We start from the raw sequence: 9845 nt of genomic DNA, 5'->3' as shown, positions 1-9845 counted from the left end.
ACGTGCATACATCATATGCATTTACATTGTTGCACCCCTCCCTTACTTATAATTCCTTACCCCATTCATTAAATTCCTTCTCATGTATGATATCCTCTCACAAGAGTTGCACACTTTGCTACAAATGGCTGCACTGGGAGCCCCGCCTCGCAGTGACATGTTCCTGGCTATGTTTGGAACTCCTACCTTACTGTGGAGGGTGTTTGAAAGCTCTAGTTTGGTTTTGGTGAATTGATGAACCCCTAAGTGCTAACCTAGTTTATCAAAGTGATTATGAGATAGGTAGCACTACTCCAAGTGGTGAAGCAAATGAAGATCATGACATGATGATGGTGTTGCCATGGTGATGATTAAGTGCTTGGACTTGGAAAAGAAGTAAAAGAAAAACAAAAGGCTCAAGGCAAAGGTATAAGTAGAAGGAGCCTTTTTGTTTCAGTGATCAAGACACATAGCGAGTGTGATCATATTTAGGTTCAATAGCCATACTATTAAGAGGGGTGAAACTCATATCGAAATGCGGTTATCAAAGTGGCACTAGATGCTCTAACTCATTGCATTTGTATTTAGGATCTAGTGAAGTGCTAACACCCTTGAAAATGTTTGTGAAAATATGCTAACACATGTGCATAAGGTGATACACTTAGTGGTTGGCACATTTGAGCAAGGATGAAGAAGATAGAGTTGAAAATGAGTTAGTCGCGCTAGTCACAAAGTGACCAGATGCGTCTGGTATGGCGACCGAACACATCCGGTATTAATGACCAGACTCTAGCTCAGAGGAGTGACTAGTCAATGAGAAGATATTGTTTAGCATCTAGTCAATGTGAGTTAGCTTGGTTTAGGTTTGCAGAGAAGCGACCGGATGCGTCTAGTCGCCACCCGGACGTGTCCGGTGTGAACCAGCAACTCTCGGGTTTCAGTGCAATAATTGATCGAACTCTAGGAGCATCTGGTCCGGTGTGACCGACCATGTCCAGTCAGCCCAGAGCAGCTCTAGGAGCTATTTGGACTTAACCAGACGCTGAGTCTCCTGTGTCCGGTCCGGTGTGACCGGACACGTCCAGTCATCCTAGAGCGGTTCTAGGAGCTCTTTGGACTCGACCAGACGCTGAGTTTCCTATGTCTGGTCGTCCACATCAGACGTGACTAGTTTTAGTTGAGTGTGGTACTCATGGTAGCAACGACTACTTCATTTGAATGGTACACGTGGTAGTCAGGCAACTACCGAAAGCGTCCAGTCACCGACCAGACACGTCCGGTGCACACAACCGGTGCGTTCGGTCATCCCGCAATCAGCCCAATAATTGAGCTAACGACTCTATTATTTGGGGGTGTCTATAAATGCCAATTGGCTAGCTCTAGCTCATGCTCTTGGCTATATGCATTGACATAGCAATCTTGTGAGCTTAGCCAAAGCCCTTCCACTCATCTCCATCATCGATTCATCATCTTTGTGAGATTGGGAGTGAATCCAAGTGCATTGCTTGAGTGTTTGTATCTAGAGGCACTTGGTGTTCATGTTTCACTATGGGATTCGCTTGTTACTCTTGGTGGTTGCCACCACCTAGATGGCTTGGAGCAGCGAGGATCGTCGAGCGGAGGTTGGTGATTGTCTTCGGCTCCGATCATGGTGATTGTGAGGGGTTCTTGACCTTTCCCCGATGGAGAGTCAAAAGGTACTCTAGTAAAGTGCTCATGGCTTGTGTGATCCTCATCATGTGTTGGTTGTGCGGCACCCTATTGAGAGTTTGATGTGTGATGCTAATTAGCGCATGAACCTCCAAGTGAGTGAATCACCACAACGAGGAGTAGCTTGCCGGAAGCAAGTGAACCTCGGTAAAAAAATCATTGTGTTCATCATTTGATTCCAAGGTGATTGGTATTTATTGGTATTCATTCTTGTGATTGATTGATTCATTCCTCAACTCGATGGTATAACCATCTTGATCTCTCTCTTTACATTACCGCAAACTAGTTGTCAAGCTCTTTAGTGTAGCTAGTCGTGAGAGCTTGTTAGTTTGGCTAGTGTGTCTCTTTAGTTAGCTTTTGAGAGCACACTAACTTAGTGTAGTGACATAGCCATTGTGTGGATGGAGACTACAGAAACTAGAATTGTGGTAGGTGGCTTGCATTTTTAGTAGGCTAGCGCAACACTCGCTTCACCTCATATTTGTCTAACTGGTTTATTAAGTGTTGTTGTAGAAATTTTTAATAGGCTATTCACCCCCCTCTAGCCATTAGGACCTTTTAGTGTTAAACTCAGTTGGGTACGCTGAGCCACCCCACTACTTCTAGAAGGAAGTGGTAGTTGAGGGGTAGCTATGGTATGATGTGCGGGTGACCATTCCAACCCGTGCAGACAATCCACAATGGCAAGGTTGGAGTATTGAGTCAGATGGGTAGTCTCCTTGGGAAGGTGCCCAAGTGGTAGCTTTGGAGGCACTGAGTGAGATCTATCAAGAGTTTGGTAATGAGCTTGTCAACGGTCTAGCCAAAACCTTTCCCTGGGTGGATCAATCGGTGACCGCTTGGATGCAGCCAAGCGGCAATGCACTAGTAAGAGACCGTGATGAGTGAGTAGAGAGCTCTAGTGCTGCTATGAGTGCTATGTTCGTTGTCCTAAAGATGTTCTACTCCCGCCAAGATAGCTATGTCAGCTGCATGCTAGAGCTCCAGTGAGCATAGGTTGTGCAATGCTAGCTGTGAGGGCGTGTGCATAGGCATCGAAGGGCAGCTAGAGAGGCTCAACGAGAAGCCGATAATGCCATTATAGCTCTGGAAGCTCGCCGGGTTCAGTTGGTAAATGTTGTTGCAGAAAGAGATGTAGCTAGGGTAGAGTTATAGGACATCCATGCTGAGAGGGATGAGGTCATTCACCTTGCTGAGACTAGGGAGGCAGCTAGAATCTAGACTATGTTTTAGACTACTAGGCAGGCAACGGAGTTTGATCGCAGAGAGCAGGAACTCATACGCCAGATAGAGGAGCTTCAGCTAGATGTTCATTGTCTAAACAACATGGTGAAGCCAATTCTTCCTCTAGCTTCAGCGATGGAAGAAGATCCCAATATGTTGATTGCTGAGGACGATGACATGGAGGTGGACACCGAGGCTGCGCCTGAGGAAGAAGTTGAGCCTTTTGAGGATGACCACGGTGATGATGTGTTCCACATCGACAGCGGCCACCCCGAGGAGTAGCTTAGCTATAGTATCTATCTGGATGCGCTAGCTCTCTATCTTCGATCCCTTGTGTAATGAACTCATAATTTAGGTTTCAATCTCATGATGCACTCCTTTGATGTAATCTCGGAACCTTGCATATTTAATCTATGTTGTTGTTGAACCTTCATAAATGTCCAGTTTGTGTGCTGGCAAGTATTTGGCATGTATGAAAGTGCCTTGCGTGATCGTTAAGTAATATAATTGGAGATGTTGTGTTGTGGAAATAAATTATTATGCCTCTATTTTATTGTATGAATGTTAAATTCTCTCCAATAAATTTAGTCTGGCATCATCAATAATTACTTATGATTGCAATTCTATAGATGACGCGCACCCATAGGGGAGCTGGTGGAGATGATGTGGGTGGTAGTGGTTCCCATGGCAATGGCAATGGCAATGAGGACCTCCCACCAGCACCGCATCCCATGCTAGCGGAGATGATGGCCCAACTCATGGAAACCCAACGTTCCATGGGAGAAGTGCTACACAGTCTTGCGTAGAATGCTGGCCATGGACGAGGGAGGGACCAACACTAAGGACCTGAACCTAACCAGTTTAGCAATTTTAAGGACTTTCTTGACACCAAGCCTCCTATCTTTATGGAAGCAGAGGAGCTATTGCAAGCAGATGAATGGCTAAATACAATTGAACAGAAGTTCTGTCTCTTAAGGGTCACAGAGCACCTGAAGGTAGAATACGCGTCGCACCAGCTATAGGGCCCTATAGGCATTTGGTGGAGTTATCATCGATCCACTTTGCCTGAGGATGCTCAAATTACCTAGAACTAGTTTAAGGCTGCTTTTAGGGAACATTATATTCCCTAGGTCTTATGAGCATGAAACATACAGAATTCATGAGGCCACTGTTTGCCTAAACGACCATTTAGCCCATCTAAACACCGTGTAAACGCTACATGGTGATGCGCCGTTTCCATTTAATCACCTGTTTACCCCGTTTAATTAGCCATTTAGCCCGTTTAATGGGCCATTTTGCCTGAATAATGGCTAAACGGTAGGTGACCAACTGTTTACCATTTAGCATTTAGGAAAACATTGCATGAGGCTGAGATAGGGTACCAAGAGCCTAACTGAGTATTTGCATGTCTTTAATAATTTGTTAAGGTATGCCACAGAGATTGTTGATACTGATGCAAAGAAGATTGCTAGTTTCAAGAGTGGAATTAGTCTGAAGCTGATGAAGACCCTAGCTAACAGCAAATGTGCTAGTTTCAATGAGTTTGTTAGTGATGCTTTAACTCAAGAGAATCAAAGCAACATCTATTTAGCATCTAAGAGTCATAAGAGAGCTTATGAAGCAGGTGCATCTCAGTCAAAAGCTCCTATTGCTGCAAGACCTCAGTTTTGCCCACCTGCTCCAAAGTATAGACCACCTCAGAAGAAGGTACAAACCAGTCAGACCTAGAAAATGTATCACAAGGCGTTTTATGTTGCCCTACCAAAGGGTAGCATAGGACAAGGGAGCTCCAGTGTTCCACCTAGCGGCATGCCATGCTGGAACTATAACAAGACTGGCCATTGGGCAAGAAATTGCTCCTATCCCAAGAAGAACAACAACCAGAAGCAGAGTAATCCGAATGCACATCAGGGACATGTGTACTATACCACCCTAGAAGAGATCCCTTCAGGTGAAGTTGTTACTGTGGGTACATTTCTTATGAACCAACACCCCGTAGTTGTTTTGTTTGATTCTAGAGCTTCACATTTATTTATGAGTCAAATATTTACATCCAAGCATGATCAAAGGGTAGTTACTATAGATAAGGGTGGTTATTGCATAAGTACAGCCAGAAATAATATCTCTACCAACCAGATAGTCAGAGATGTGCGCATCTCAATAAGCAACTGGGAGTATACCTTAGATCTTGTAGTATTGCCAAGGTTGGGGATCTATGTAATCTTGGGTATGAAATGGATGAGTGGTCATGGAGTTCTCATTGACACTTCGACTAGAACCATCATGTTGAGAGAACCCTAGAGTAATGGTGCTTTCCTAGTGCCGCTTCCTAGAAATTTTGATCTCCAAAACTTCATTGGTGCTATTTAGACCATGACCCTCCTTGATATTCCAGTGGTATGTGAGTTTCCGGATGTGTTTCTAGATGAATTGCATGGGTTGCCACCTGACAGGGATGTAGAGTTTAAAATTGAGTTATTACCGGGTACAACACCCATCTCTCAGAGGCCATATAGAATGCCACCAAATGAGCTAGCTAAGCTTAAGGTTCAATTGCAAGAGCTTTTAGAGAAAGGTCTCATTCGACCTAGCTCATCTCTGTGGGGTTGTCCTGCCTTATTTGTGAAGAAGAAAGACAAATCCTTGCGGATGTGTGTGGACTACCGACCACTTAATACCGTAATGGTCAAGAACATGTATCCCTTGCCCCAAATTGATATCTTGTTTGACCAATTGTCAAGGGCTAAGGTATTCTCCAAGATCGATTTGAGATATGGTTACCATTAGATTAAAATCAGTCCAGAAGACATACCTAAAACTGCTTTCTCCACTAGGTATGGCCTATATGAGTATTTGGTCATGTCCTTTGGGCTAATAAATGCTCCTACATATTTCATGTATTTGATGAATTTGGTGTTCATGCCCGAGCTGGATAAGTTTGTGGTTGTGTTCATCGATGACATTCTAATCTATTTAGAAAATGAGGAGGATCACGTAGAGCACCTAAGAGTTGTTCTAACCAGACTAAGAGAATATAAGTTGAATGCTAAGTTTAGCAAGTGTGAGTTTTTGCTTTGGAAGGTACCTTTTCTGGGGCACATGCTGTCAAAAAATGGGATCTCTGTAGACCCCTCTAAGGTGCAAGAAGTTATGGATTATAAGTCCCTGACTTCTGTTCATGAAGTTTGGAGTTTTCTTGGTTTAGCAGGTTACTACCGTCGGTTCATTCCAGACTTCTCCAAAATTGCCAAACCAATGACAAGATTGCTTTAGAAAGATGAGAAGTTTGTATGGACTCTAGAGTGTGAAGCTGCTTTTCACACTTTACGGACTTTGTTGACTTCAGCTCCTGTTTTAGCACAACCTGATATCAAGAAACCTTTTGATGTGTTTTGTGATGCATCAGGTGCCGGGTTGGGGTGTGTTCTTATGCAGGAAAGCCGAGTCATTGCTTATGCCTCATGTCAGGTGAAGAAGCATGAAGTCAATTACCCAACTCATGACTTATAATTAGCAACGGTTGTCCTTGCATTGAAGATTTGGAGACACTATTTGCTTGACAATGTGTGTCATATTTACACAGATCATAAGAGTCTTAAGTATATCTTTACTCAACCTGAACTGAATATGAGATAGAGAAGATGGCTAGAATTGATCAAAGATTATAATTTAGAAGTACATTATCATCCTGGCAAAGTGAATGTTGTTGCAGACGCTTTGAGCAGAAAGTCTCACTGCAATTCTCTATTAGAAGATGGCTTCAATTTGTTACATCCTGTTGTGCTGCATAATATTATGATCAGTTGTTCTCTTAAGAGCAAGATCATCGAGCTTTAGAAGACTGATCTAGGTGTGTTCCACATCAAAAGAAAGATGAAAGAGCAAGAGACTAAACATTTCAGGATAGATGAGAATGATGTTCTATGGTTTAAAGATAGATTGGTAGTGTCGAAGCATAAGGAACTTAGAAACTAGATCTTAGGAGAGGCTCACTCTTCTAAACTATCCATCTGTCCAAGTAGTAGTAAAATGTATCAGGACTTAAAAACCATTTTTGGTGGACCAAAATGAAGAAGGAGATTGCAGCTTATGTTGCTAAATGTGATAATTGTTGCCGAGTTAAGGCTGTTCATTTGAAACTTGCTGGACTACTTCAACCACTGTCTGTTCTAGGTTGGAAGTGGGAAGAAGTTAGCATGGATTTTATTGTTGGACTTCCACCTACTCATAAGAATTTTGATTCCATATTGGTGATCATGGATCGCATAACTAAGTCTGCGCATTTCATTCTAGTCAGAACCAACTATCGACAGCATGAGTATGCTGAGTTGTATTTCTCCCACATAGTACATCTACATGGTGTTCCAAGAACCATTGTGTCTGACAGAGGGCCTCAGTTCACTGCTCATTTTTTGAAACATTTGCACAAGATGTTATGCACCAACTTAGTCTAAAGTTCTGCCTATCACCCTCAGACCTCTGGGCAAACTGAACATGTAAATCAAATATTGGAAGACATGTTGAGAGCTTGTGTCATCTCTTCAAAGGGTTCATGGGAAAAGTGGCTAACTTTAGCTGAGTTTTCCTACAATAATAGTTATCAGGAGAGTATTAAGATGACTCTTTTTGAAGCTTTGTATGGCCATAAATGTAGAACTCCTTTGAATTGGATTGAACCCGGAGAAAGAAGATACTATGGTATTGATTTTGTCAAAGAGGCTGAAGAGCAGGTGCATATCATTCAACAACATATAGAAGCCACTCAATCAAGGCAGAAGAGTTATGCGGACAAGAGAAGAAGACCCATTGAGTTTGAAGTAGGTGATTATGTATACCTAAAAGTGTCACCAATGAAAAAGGTACAATGGTTCGGGGTAAAAAGAAAGCTTGCACCCAGATATGTAGGTCCATATCCAATCATTGAGAAAAGCGGAAGAGTGGCCTACAAGATTCAGTTACCTCTAGAAATGAGGGCTATCTTCAATGTTTTTTAAGTATCCCAATTAAAGAAATGTTTACGTGTTCCAGAAGAAAGAGTGGAGGTTAGAGATATCAAGTTAGAATCGGATCTAGCCTATGAAGAGAAGCTGGTGCAAATCATAGATAGTAAGGATAGAGTAACTCGAAACGGTGTGATCAAGTTTCACAAAGTGATGTGGAATAATCATAGTGAGCAAGATGCTATGTGGGAAAGGGAAGATTATTTACATGAGGTTTATCCCGCCTTTTATGAGAAATGGTAGGTCTTTTGAATCTCAGGACAAGATTTCTATAAGGGGGAGGGGTTGTAACACCCTAGTGTTAAGCATGCATTGGGCACTTGCATTTCATGAGCATAAGCATCATCCAAGCATTCATGAGCATGAGCATATGAAGTTTCATCTCATTCATTTTATCTTTATCACATGTGATGTTGCTTATATACATATATATATGCTTGCCATTGTGTGTGACCAATGCATGAAATTGTTGTGAGGTCACAAAAACACCTTAGATACACTTAGGATGGTACATGGAACAAGTTTGGTATTCATGACTTGGACCAAAACAGCCCCAAGTCATAGTTAATCTAGAAACTTCCATTTTCATGTTACTACTTTGACCAAAGTTCAATTATAGCATATATTGTTTGCATGGTAGTGCACCCTTAAGCAAAGTTGTAGTACTTGCCTAGAGTAGCAACTTTTATTTTTGGGTCAAGAGCTAATTCAGTGCCTAACATGGTCAAATAGGGCTCACAAGAATCAACAAAATGTTGTTTTCAACTTAGAAAAATTTGCTAAGTCTTGAACTGATTTTTAGTTTCGATGTACCATACTTTGAAGCTTTGCATTTTGAAAACCATGGTGAATTAGAGGAAACTTTCTAAAGCAAAGTTGTAGACCTCGTGTAGCTCTACAATTCTTAGTAATGGAGTTTTTGCTAAATCCCCACGGATTTGGAGTTAGACAATCACAAAGTAGTGTTGTTAGACACTGTCATCGGCTCCGATAGCCGCGTCCATGCGCACGTCAGTGGCTGACCAGCCATAGGCCATGGCCACCGCATGGTGGCCATACATCGGCGATGGCCCATCCGGTCGGGTCGGAGCATGCACAAAGGTGTCGTGCCCCTGCTGCTCACTCCACTTGCCCGCTCTCACTTCCTCCCTCTCACTTTGCCTTGCCAAAGCAGAGCTCTGAGCTCGCTGTGTCACCACCGCAGTTTCGCCACAACCGGTCACCACCAACATAGCTCCACTGATCGATTCATCTTGTCCATAGCTGCTCTACCATCACCTCCACCTTCTTGAGCCACCAACACCGCCTCTCGACCTAAGGTAAAGCGGTGTTCTGCTTCACCATAGCGGTCGTCGCCACCGGAGCGCTGTCGTGCTCTTGGCTCACCGTGGCTCGGCCCCTCCACTGCATCCCCTACCTTCCTCTTCTCTGGTCTAGCGCCATGCTAGGCTCTAGATGCTCAGGCCAGATCTAGGGTAGACGCTACGACCTGGTTGCACAGGAACATGTCGCCGCTCTATGTGCGGCTGCCATGGCCGCCGTGGCACTCGAGCTCACCGTTGCCGAGCTAGCCCATCGCCTCCCTCCTCTCTCACGCGTCATAGGTTGAGTAACCCTAGACCTAGTGGATGGCATGATGGAGACCTATCTTTCACTGCCATCTAGCTAGAACGGTGGGAGCACCACCGTGCACCGCCGTGCGGCCATGCACACGATCGGAGCTCACCACCGCCTCACCAGAACCCTAACCCACCCTAGATAACTTCATTAGGATTCCATGAAGCCGTAGCGCACCTCACCAGAGCACATGATGGCTAAAGAATGCTGGCGTACTGCTGTGCTACCTTCGTTGTCTGCCATTGCCACCGACGAGCGATCTCCGGTGAAGCCTAGGTCACGTCTTCACCACCAACCGACGCGGCTTGATGAGGG

This window comes from Miscanthus floridulus, chromosome 5, assembly GCF_019320115.1.
Source record: "Miscanthus floridulus cultivar M001 chromosome 5, ASM1932011v1, whole genome shotgun sequence".
Taxonomy (NCBI): Eukaryota; Viridiplantae; Streptophyta; class Magnoliopsida; order Poales; family Poaceae; genus Miscanthus; species Miscanthus floridulus.
The sequence above is the reverse complement of the archived record's forward strand: the minus strand, read 5'-3'. Positions refer to the sequence as shown.